Here is an 11,123-nt window from a genome sequence, read left to right as displayed (position 1 = left end):
GTGGGGACCAGTGGCCAGTTCTGGCTCCTTCATGCATGAATGTTTCATGTGGCAGGCAGGTGCTTGTTGAGTATATGCAAGCACACATGCCCTTTTGGTGTACATTAAAAACATTTTTGCATGCATATCTTAAGAGCATAATGTATGAATCCATGTCCAATAATTGCATGTACAGTATAAGCCAAATAACATCAAAATAAAACAAAATATTAAAGTTTTGCAGACACAGTTTGCTATGATCATAAACAAAGAAGTCGAATGGAACATCAAAAGACTGAGACAAAGAAATTTTGAATTCGCAAATAAACCTGGAAAATGGCTTGCATGGCAAATTAAAAAAAGGAAAGAGCAAAGTACAATTAATAAAATCATTGTGGATGGCGAGGAAATAGAAAACCCAAAAGGTATCAGAAAAGGATTCTTGGACTTTTATAAACATTTGTACGCAAAACGAGAAAAAAATAATATAAAGAAGATAGAGAAATTTCTAAAAGAAAAAAAGGTGCAAAAGATCCCGACAGAAAAGAAAGACAGACTGAATGCCCCAATAGAGAATGAGGAGATAGTAGAAACTATAAAACAGATGAAAAAAGGGAAGGCACCAGGACCAGATGGATTTACAGCGACTTACTATAAAGAAATGAGGGACTCCTTGACGGTACCACTTAAAGAAGTTATGAATAATATTTTGAAACAACAGGATATACCAGAAACTTGGAAAGAAGCCTTTATTACACTTATACCAAAACAAGACTGTGATCTCACACAAGTTAAGAATTATAGACCGATATCTCTGCTAAACACAGATTATAAGATTTTTTCGGGTATCTTAGCAAAAAGATTAAAGAAGATATTGCAAGAATATATCCACAAAGATCAGGCAGGTTTCCTTCCTGGCAGACATATGAAGGATAATGTGAGAAATATAATAAACATTTTGGAATATTTGACTGCCAGTAATGAGAGACAAGCCGTATTAATGTTTGTGGATGCAGAGAAAGCGTTTGATAATGTTTCATGGGAATTCATGTTGAAAAATTTGGAAATGATGGAAGTGGGAAAGGACTTTTATAATGGTATAAAGGCAATTTATTCAGAAGAAAGAGCAAAATTGATTGTAAACAATGTAATTACAGAGGAAGTGAACATAAAGAAAGGTACAAGACAGGGATGCCCTCTCTCACCACTGTTATTCATTATGGTTCTGGAGGTCCTACTTAGTTCAATCAGGCAAAACGAACTAATAAAGGGGGTTACAGTAGGTCGAAATCAATACAAAGTTAAAGCCTTTGCCGATGATCTTGTAATTACGGTAGAAGATCCGACAAGTAGTTTAAACGAAGTCATAAAAGAAATTGACCAATTTGGAAGGGTGGCCGGGTTTGTATTAAACAAAAGGAAAACCAAATTAATGGTGAAGAATATGGATCAAAGTTTAATAGAAGAAGTGCAAAGAGAAACAGAGATGGAAGTGGCGAAGAAGGTAAAATATTTAGGAATATGGTTAACCCCCCAAAAATTGATTTATATCAAAACAATTATGTAACAACTTGGAATGGTATAAAGAGAGACCTCGAAGTGTGGGGTAGGATGAAATTATCTTTTGGGGGCAGAATCTCTTCAATTAAGATGAGCGTACTTCCAAATATGTTATAATAATAATAATAATAATAATAATAATAATAATAATAATAATAATAATTTATTATTTGTACCCCGCCCATCTGGCTGGGTTTCCCCAGCCACTCTGGGCGGCTTCCATAAAAACCAGAAATACACTAAAATATCACAGATTAAAAACTTCCCTGAACAGGGCTGCCTTAAGATGTCTTCTGAATGTCAGGTAGTTATTTATCGCTTTGACATCTGATGGGAGGGCGTTCCACAAGGCGGGTGCCACTACCGAGAAGGCCCTCTGCCTGGTTCCCTGTAGCTTTGCTTCTCGTAATGAGGGAACCGCCAGAAGGCCCTCGGCGCTGGACCTCAGCGTCCGGGCAGAATGATGGGGGTGGAGACGCTCCTTCAGGTATACTGGGCCGAGGCCGTTTAGGGCTTTAAAGGTCAACACCAGCACTTTGAATTGTGCTCGGAAACGTACTGGGAGCCAATGTAGGTCTTTCAAGACCGGTGTTATGTGGTCTCGGCGGCTGCCCCCAGTCACCAGTCTAGCTGCCGCATTCTGGATTAGTTGTAGTTTCCGAGTCACCTTCAAAGGTAGCCCCACGTAGAGCGCATCGCAGTAGTCCAAGCGGGAGATAACTAGAGCATGCACCACTCTGGCGAGACAGTCCGCGGGCAGGTAGGGTCTCAGCCTGCGTACCAGGTGGAGTTGGTAGACAGCTGCCCTGGATACAGAATTGACCTGCGCCTCCATGGACAGCTGTGAGTCCAAAATGACTCCCAGGCTGCGCACCTGGTCCTTCAGGGGCACAGTTACCCCATTCAGGACCAGGGAGTCCTCCACACCAGCCCGCCCCCTGTCCCCCAAAAACAGTACTTCTGTCTTGTCAGGATTCAACCTCAATCCATTAGCCGCCATCCATCCTCCAACCGCCTCCAGGCACTCACACAGGACCTTCACCGCCTTCACTGGTTCTTTTTTTAAAAAAAATTTTTATTGAGATTCGTTTGAGACACACATACAAAGACAATATACCAAAAAAAAGAGAAAAAAGAAAAAGAAAAAGAGTAAAGCAAATACATTTGTATAGAAAAGCACAGGTACAACTGGTCACTAAATATCTTAACAGAAAAAATTGTAGGAAAAAGAGAAAAAAAAAAAAAACCAAGCACAAAAAACCGCAAAACAGAAAAGGACTAATACATTACACATAAAACATCTGACTTCCATCCCTGCTGATTTCGGATTTCTACTTTTAATAGTTAAGTTTTAACAGCTGGTGTTAATAAATGGTTTATACATCGAAAGTTTTATAGCTGACCTGCTATAGTTGGTAAGTTTCCTAAATTACCTTCAATATAGACCATAAATTTATTCCAATCGTCCTTTAACTTTGCATTTTTTTGGTTTTTGATTCTTTGGGTCATTTTTGCCAATTCAATAAAATCATACAATTTTGTTTGCCACTCCTTCACCGTTGGTATGTTTATATTTTTCCAATTTTGAGCGACTAATATTCTGGCTGCTGCAGTTGAATATTGAAATAGAGTTTTATCTTCCTTCCTAATTTCCTCTCCGATAATACCTAGTAAAAAGGCTTCTGGTTTTTTGGGGAATGTGTATCTGAGTATTTTCTTTAGCTCGCTATAAATCTGATTCCAGAATTTTTTCATTTCCTCACATCCCCACCACATATGTATAAAATTGCCTTCTTTTGTTTTGCATTTCCAACAGGCCTTATTACCAGTCTTATACATCCTACTAAGTTTTTCTGGTGTTAGGTACCATCTATATATCATCTTCTCTAAGTTTTCTCTAATGGCAGCACTAGCCGTGAATTTTATTCCCTCGTTCCACAATTTTGACCATTTCTCGACCGCCTTCACTGGTTCTGATTTGAAAGAGAGGTAGAGCTGGGTATCATCTGCATATTGATGGACACCCAGTCCAAACCCCCTGATGATCTCTCCCAGCGGCTTCATATAGATGTTAAAAAGCATGGGGGAGAGGACGGAACCCTGAGGCACCCCACAAGTGAGGGCCCAGGGGTCTGAACACTCATCCCCCACCACCACTTTCTGAACACGGCCCAGGAGGAAGGAGCGAAACCACTGTATAACAGTGCCCCCAGCTCCCAGCCCCTCTAGACGGTCCAGAAGGATGTTATGGTCGATTGTATCAAAGGCCGCTGAGAGATCCAGCAGAACTAGGAAACAACTCTCACCTTTGTCCCTAGCTCGCCGGAGATCATCAACCAGCGCGACCAAGGCAGTTTCAGTCCCATGATGAGGCCTGAATCCCGATTGGAAGGGATCCAAATGGTCCGCATCCTCCAGGCGTGCCTGGAGTTGTTCAGCAACCACGCGCTCAATCACCTTGCCCAAGAATGGAAGATTTGAGACTGGGCGATAGTTGGCCATACTGGCCGGGTCTAAAGATGGTTTTTTAAGAAGCGGTTTGATGACCGCCTCTTTCAGCGGATCTGGGAATGCTCCCTCACAGAGGGAAGCATTCACCACCCCGCAGAGCCCATCGCCCAGCCCTTCCCGGCTTGCTTTTATTAGCCAGGATGGGCAAGGATCCAGGAGACAGGTGGTTGGTTTCACGCGTCCAAGCAGCCTGTCCTCATCCTCGGGGGTAATGGATTGAAATCGATTCCATGAAACTTGACCAGACAGAGCTCTAGCACTCTCCCGCCCCAGCCCTGCTCCCACGGTGGTGTCTAGCTCCTTCCGAATATGAGTGATTTTATCTGCAAAAAACTTTGCAAAATCGTTGCAGGAGATCTTGGGGTCTTTACAAAGCCCCGGTGGTAAAGGTGGTTCCGTTAAATTACGAACCACCTGAAAAAGTCTCCTGCTACTATTTTCTGCAGATGCAATAGAGGCGGTGAAGAAAGTCTTCTTCGCCGTCGCTATCGCCACTTGGTAGGCTCGACGTTGAGCTCTAACCTGTGTCCGGTCAGATTCGGAGTGAGTTTTTTGCCACCGACGCTCTAGCCGTCTCAGCGATTGTTTCATCGCCCTCAGCTCCGAAGAAAAGCACGGAGCTGTCCGGGCTCCATGCAATCGGAGAGGGCGCTTCGGAGCCAGACAGTCGATAGCCCTGGTTAACTCCGCATTCCAGCGGGCCACCAGGGAATCAGCTGAAAGGCCATCAACATGGGATAAGGCATCCCCTACCACTCTCTGGAAACCATTTGGATCCATTAAGTGGCGGGGGCGGACCATCAGAATTGGTCCCACCTCCCTGCAGAGGGGAAGGGTCGCGGAGAAGTCCAGTTGCACCAGGAAGTGATCTGACCATGGCACTTCTTTTGTTTCACTTTTACTTAGTGTCAGATCACCCACGTCACTAGAGGTGAACACCAGGTCTAAGGCATGTCCATGACTATGAGTTGGGCCAAACTTATTCAGGGACAGCCCCATGGAGGCCATGCTTTCCATGAAGTCCCGAGCAGCCCCTTGTAAGGTCGTGTCGGCATGGATGTTAAAATCCCCTAGGACAACCAAACTAGGTGTCTCCAGGAGAAAATCCGCCACGACCTGAAGCAGCTCAGACAGGGAATCCTTGGTGCAGCGGGGAGGTCGGTACACCAAAAGGAATCCTGTACTGCCCCTATTGCCCAACTTCCAGAACATGCACTCAGAAAACTGGATCTTCCCAGTAGGACGCCTGGTGCAAGCTAGTGACTTCCTAAAAATCACTGCAACCCCCCCTCCCCGCCCACATGACCTGGGTTGCTGTGCGTAAGAGAAACCTGGTGGGCAAGCAGCGGCAAGGACAGGCCCATCTGCTTCCTCCAACCAGGTCTCTGTCACACATGCCAGGTCAAGTCCTCCATCCACAATCAGGTCGTGGATGGCAGTGGTTTTATTCATCATTGACCTGGCATTACACAGCAACACCTTCAGGTCATGTAGGTTTCCCCTGTTGATTCCAGTATCCATCCGGTCAAGGCCAGACCCGGAGGCAGGGATAGTCTTCAAACAACGACTAAACCTGCCTCCTCGGTAATGACATGGTCTGGTCTTAGCGTAACTCCGCCTCCTGCCCATGATCACTGAGATCGGATGTCCCAGTGCTTCCCCCCCTGTGGAACTTGTCCCAGCCATCACGATGGCTGGGGCCCCACTCCCAGGCAGCCCTGATCTAGCCCCTTCAAAACAAAACACAAACTATACAGAACCAATAAAACAAAAACAACAACAAAAAGGAACAGAACAATTATACTAAAATTAATCCCCAACCAAATATCCATCCCACCCACCCCCAGCAATGGAAAAAAAGAAATAAAAATTTAAATTGCCACCGACTGCTTGAGGACATTTTAAAGCACATTAACCCCCTGGAACAGGGAAGCAATGGCAGAACACTTCCCACCCTTCCCAAGAGTTTGTTCCAAAAGTTTGTTCCTGGGCCACGCCCCCTGGGCCAGTTGGAAAAGGCCCTGGAAGGGAGCAGGCCCTGCAGTCCTCACCCAGCCGATGGTCCGAGGCCTCACTGCAGCAGGAGTCCCTTTATAGCCAGGAGAGAGGGCCTGGCCCCCGCCCCCTGGGCCAGTTGGAAAAGGCCCTGGAAGGGAGCAGGCCCTGCAGTTCTCACCCAGCCGATGTTGTTCTTATTTCAAATGATTCCAATAATTAAAGGGACAAAGATCTTCAGAGAGTGGCAAAGAATGATCTCAAGATATATCTGGCAGGGCAATAAGCCAAGAATACAATTTAAGTTACTAACTGATGCAAAGGAAAGAGGTGGCTTCGCCCTGCCAGATTTGAAACTTTATTATGAAGCATCTTGTCTCTGCTGGTTAAAGGACTGGATAACATTAAAAAATAATAAGTTATTGGATCTTGAAGGCTTTGATAACAGGTTTGGTTGGCACGCTTATTTATGGTCGGGGAAGAAGAAAGCTCATAAAGGGTTTGTCAATCATATTTTTAGAGGTGCCCTAATAGAAATATGGGACAGGTACCAAAATATTTTGGAACCGAATGTACCTCATTGGTTATCCCCACTGGAGGTCATGAGTGTTAAAAAGACAAATATGAGAGAGGACTGGATGACTTATGGAGATATTGTAATTAAAGAAGGGGGGAAATGGAAAATGAAGCCATATGAACAAGTTAAAAAATATGTATATGATTGGTTGCACTATTTTCAAACAAATGAAATGTTTAAAAAGGATTGTAAAGAGAGGAGATATATTGAAGGAGAGTCTAGATTTCAAAAAGAGATAATAAATAACGATTATAAGGTATTGTCAAAAATGTATAAAATGCTATTGGAATGGCAAACAAAGGATGAAGAAGTTAAATCGGTTATGATACATTGGGCCGGAGACTTTGGTTATAATATACAATTAGCAGATTGGGAGAAAGTATGGAAGGAAAATATGAAATTCACTGCATGTATGACGATAAAGGAAAACATTATGAAAATGGTATATAGATGGTATATCACTCCCGTTAAACTTGCAAAAATGTATAAAACATGTAATAAATGTTGGAAATGTAAAGAAAGGGAAGGGTCGTTTTACCATATGTGGTGGGAGTGCAAGAAAGTAAAGGGTTTCTGGGAAATGATATATAATGAATTGAAAAAGATGTTTAAATATACGTTTGTGAAGAAACCAGAAGCCTTTTTGTTAGGAATTACAGGAGGAGAAATTAATAGAAGTGATTATAAACTTTTTCAATATGCAGTGACTGCGGCAAGAATTTTAATGGCCCAAAAATGGAAACAAGAGGAACTACCGACACTGGAAGAATGGAGGCGGAAACTGATGGACTTTGCTGAACTAGATAAATTGACAGGGAAAATTAGATATCAGAAAGACCACAAGTTCACTCAGGACTGGAGAAAGTTTACGATTTATCTGGAAAATATTTGTGATGAGCAGACAACACTAGTTGGATTTAAAGAGGCTTTGTGAAGGAGAAAGGGTATTGTAAAAGGGAAAAGAGCTGTGAAGATTTATAAACTGGCAATATAATTATAAAGAAAATGCGGAATAAATACAAAAGTATGAGGATTGCGGGGGGAGCGGGGGAAAGTCAAAAATCTGTAACATATGGAATATGATTGTGTTCAAATAATTTGTAAAAGAAAAACTTTCTTAAAAAATTAATAATTTTTTTTTAAAAAAAATTGCATGTACAGTATAGTGGTCTGGGGTCATGGGGGGTTGAGCTGCCGAAGCAGCATGAAAGGTGAGGTTTTTAACCACTGAGATGAGGAGCCAATTGGGAGTGAAAGGAGATGAGTCAGCCATTGAGGACTGGCTCCTAGAGTCACTCTGGAGAAGGCACTTGGGAAGAACACCAAGCTAAGCATTTGGGAACACTGAAACGGCAGGACTCAAGGTTCTGCCGTTTCAAGAGAAAGGTGTGGAAGTTCCATTACCTGCAATGGAACTTCAAGGACAGCATAATTTAAGTCACCCCAAAAGAAGATATCAGAGCATTCCAACTCATTTGCCTGTGTATGTGCACAGAAATAATAGTTTTGGCAACACAGCAGAGATCTGCATTGATCCATTGCAATGCCTCCCTAATTGCTATTGTATAAGATTATTGTGTAATTTTAGGAGATTGTATAATCTTGGAAGGGGGCTTAGCTGTGGCTACCATGATGGGACCCTGTGTCAGTACATTATTGGACATATAGCAGTTTAGTTCTACTAAAATCTAGTTGTCCCCTTTCACTTCCACACCCCTATAATCTCGGCTGCTGGACATGTTTACTACAAATTTGAAAAGATTTAATTGTGAAATTTCCCCACCAATAAACATGAACACAGGAAGTTGGCCCATAATACCAAGTCATACTGTTGCTCCATCTGAGTTCAGTGTTATTCACACCCACACTTACTGGCAATGGATCTGTAGATAACCCCAAAACAGGGGTCTTTCATAGCCCTTCGTGGAGATGCCAGAGATCGAACCTGGAACCTTTTGCGTGTGATCCATTTGTTCCGTCACTGAGCTGCAGCCTTCTCTGCCACCCCATAAAAAGAAATTATGGTATTATAACAAGCAAGGTGCTCACTGGAAGGACAAATCATGAAGCTGAGGCTCCAATACTTTGGCCACCTCATGAGAAGAGAAGACTCCCTGGAAAAGACCCAGATGTTGGGAAAGATGGAGGGCACAAGGAGAAGGGGACAACAGAGGACGAGATGGTTGGACAGTGTTCTTGAAGCTACCAGCATGAGTTTGACCAAACTGTGGGAGGCAGTGGAAAACAGGAGTGCCTGGCATGCTCTGGTCCACGGGGTCATGAAGAGTCGGGCACAACTAAACAACTAAACAACAACAACAACAACAACAACAACAACAACAACAACAAGAAGCAAGGTATCACTTGAAATATGGGGCAACTACAACGAATACACCATTGAGTTTAGCAAAAGTTGCACAAAGTCCTTGGAACAAAGGATGTCTGATTCAAAGACATCCAGTCTCCCTCTCCTGGTTTTCTGATTTCCTTTCCCGGTTTCCTCCCACATCGGTCAGCCAGTATTCAAGCGCACTGAGCATGCTCATTTCACATCGGGTTGTTTCGGGGTGGAGGTGCAACACTGGTGCCTAATCTCAGCTACAATGTAATATTACAGGAGTGGGGAGCTATTGCAGCCAAACGGCCTTATGGGTAATTTCCAGGGACCTGTGGTTGGTTGGGCCCAAAGCAAAAGTGGGTAGGGCAAAATAAGTCACCTGCATTCCAGCCACTCAGAAGGCAGAAGTTTCTGCACACTCTTAGTTTCTCCATCCTCTTTTCAGGCAAGCAAGGGGCATCATGACACTTTAAGGACCCATTCCAGCCAAGCAGAAGCACTTGAGGAGGACACAAAGCAAAACCGATGAGGGGTGGGGCCTGGGGAAAACCTTTTAGACCAGACAGAGAGGTCTGGAGGCCATATTTGGTCTCTGGGCTTGAGGTTCCCCACTCTTGTAATACATTATTTTGTTCCTCCTGTGGACAACCAGATACCAATGGGAAGTCTACAAGCATGACATGACTCCAGAAACACCTACCCACCAATTCATTCTTCCAAGCAGAAGTTATTCTGAGGGATAATGCTTCTGATTCTGGGGGTAGTGCAGAGCCATAATGACTAGTAGCCATTGGTGACTTTAGTCTCCCACGCCCCAGGGCATACAGTGGTACCTCGGGTTAAGTACTTAATTCGTTCTGGAGGTCCGTTCTTAACCTGAAACTGTTCTTAACCTGAAGCACCACTTTAGCTAATGGGGCCTCCCGCCACTGCTGCGTGATTTCTGTTCTCATCCTGAAGCAAAGTTCTTAACCCGAGGTACAATATCTGGGTTAGCGGAGTCTGTAACCTGAAGTGTATGTAACCTGAAGCGTATGTAACCCGAGGTACCACTGTATATCCATGGGAAGTGGTTTAGTTTGTGCTGCACATATGAAATGAGTGAATTCACAATCTTTTCACAGGCACATTGGCTACAATTTATTGGGTTTCAAGGTCTTTAGAGAGAGAACATCTTTTTTATATTAGTGCATACATCGGATTGGCTCCAAGAAGATGGACTGGCAAAAGCTGAAGTTTTTAGGGTGAAGTCATGGAGGAAGTTGAAGGCCTGATGAGTTTCACTGAGAGTTGAGTGGGAGCTGTCAGTGGGTTGAAAGATGATGACAATTATATACATAGGCTGGAGAAGGCAACTGTGTATCTAGGTTGCAAAATCATTAATAGGATTTTTAAAAGGAGTTCAGGGAGAGATGGTGATTTCCTTTTGTATGTCTGCCTTTCTTTCAGCACGTACTAAAGAAAGAACCATACTGTGAATTTCACAAGTCTTTTGAGAGAATATAAAACATAAAAGTTTAGTCCAAAAAAGAAGCAAAAAGCATGCAAGAGATGCTAGGAGAGGAAACTTAAACTTTTTTTTTGTTTGGATTGTACTATGCATACAAGACAACTCTCTGTATCATTATGTTTGTACTTTTCATTTCATACTGGATCATTTCAAATGGAAGCTTCATAATCCTTAACCAGAAATGCTCAGACTGTCTGAAAACCACCTCTCCCAAACACCCTCTTCAAATCCAATTCTGAAGTAAGAAAGCTCAAATTGTGTGCTCAGAAATAAGCCTTTTCTTTCAGGCAAGGAACTGAAGAAAATTATTTATACATAGGAGTTTTAGGGATATGTAGGCTGTAGGAAGCCACAGCCACAGCCAAAGGGAAAAGGGAGTGGGCAACATTTTGACCTCCAGATGTTGCTAAATTGCCACTCTCACCATACCTGGTCATTGGTCATGTTTGCTGGGGCTGATGGGACTTGTAATTTCCATGCTTGCTTTAGACAAAGATCCTTCTGCAGATACTAGGCTGATCTGCAACTGCATGCATGCTACTACCTACCAAACACTTATTGGGCGTCACATGTACTGTTCAACTTTGTGTGTACACAGATTGTAGACATCTTGAACGTAACGTGTAAACACCCTTTATGACTGCCATTCATGG

The sequence above is a fragment of the Podarcis erhardii genome, assembly GCF_964252035.2.
Source record: "Podarcis erhardii genome assembly, chromosome: 10".
NCBI lineage: Eukaryota > Metazoa > Chordata > Lepidosauria > Squamata > Lacertidae > Podarcis > Podarcis erhardii.
This window is presented reverse-complemented; position numbering follows the sequence as displayed.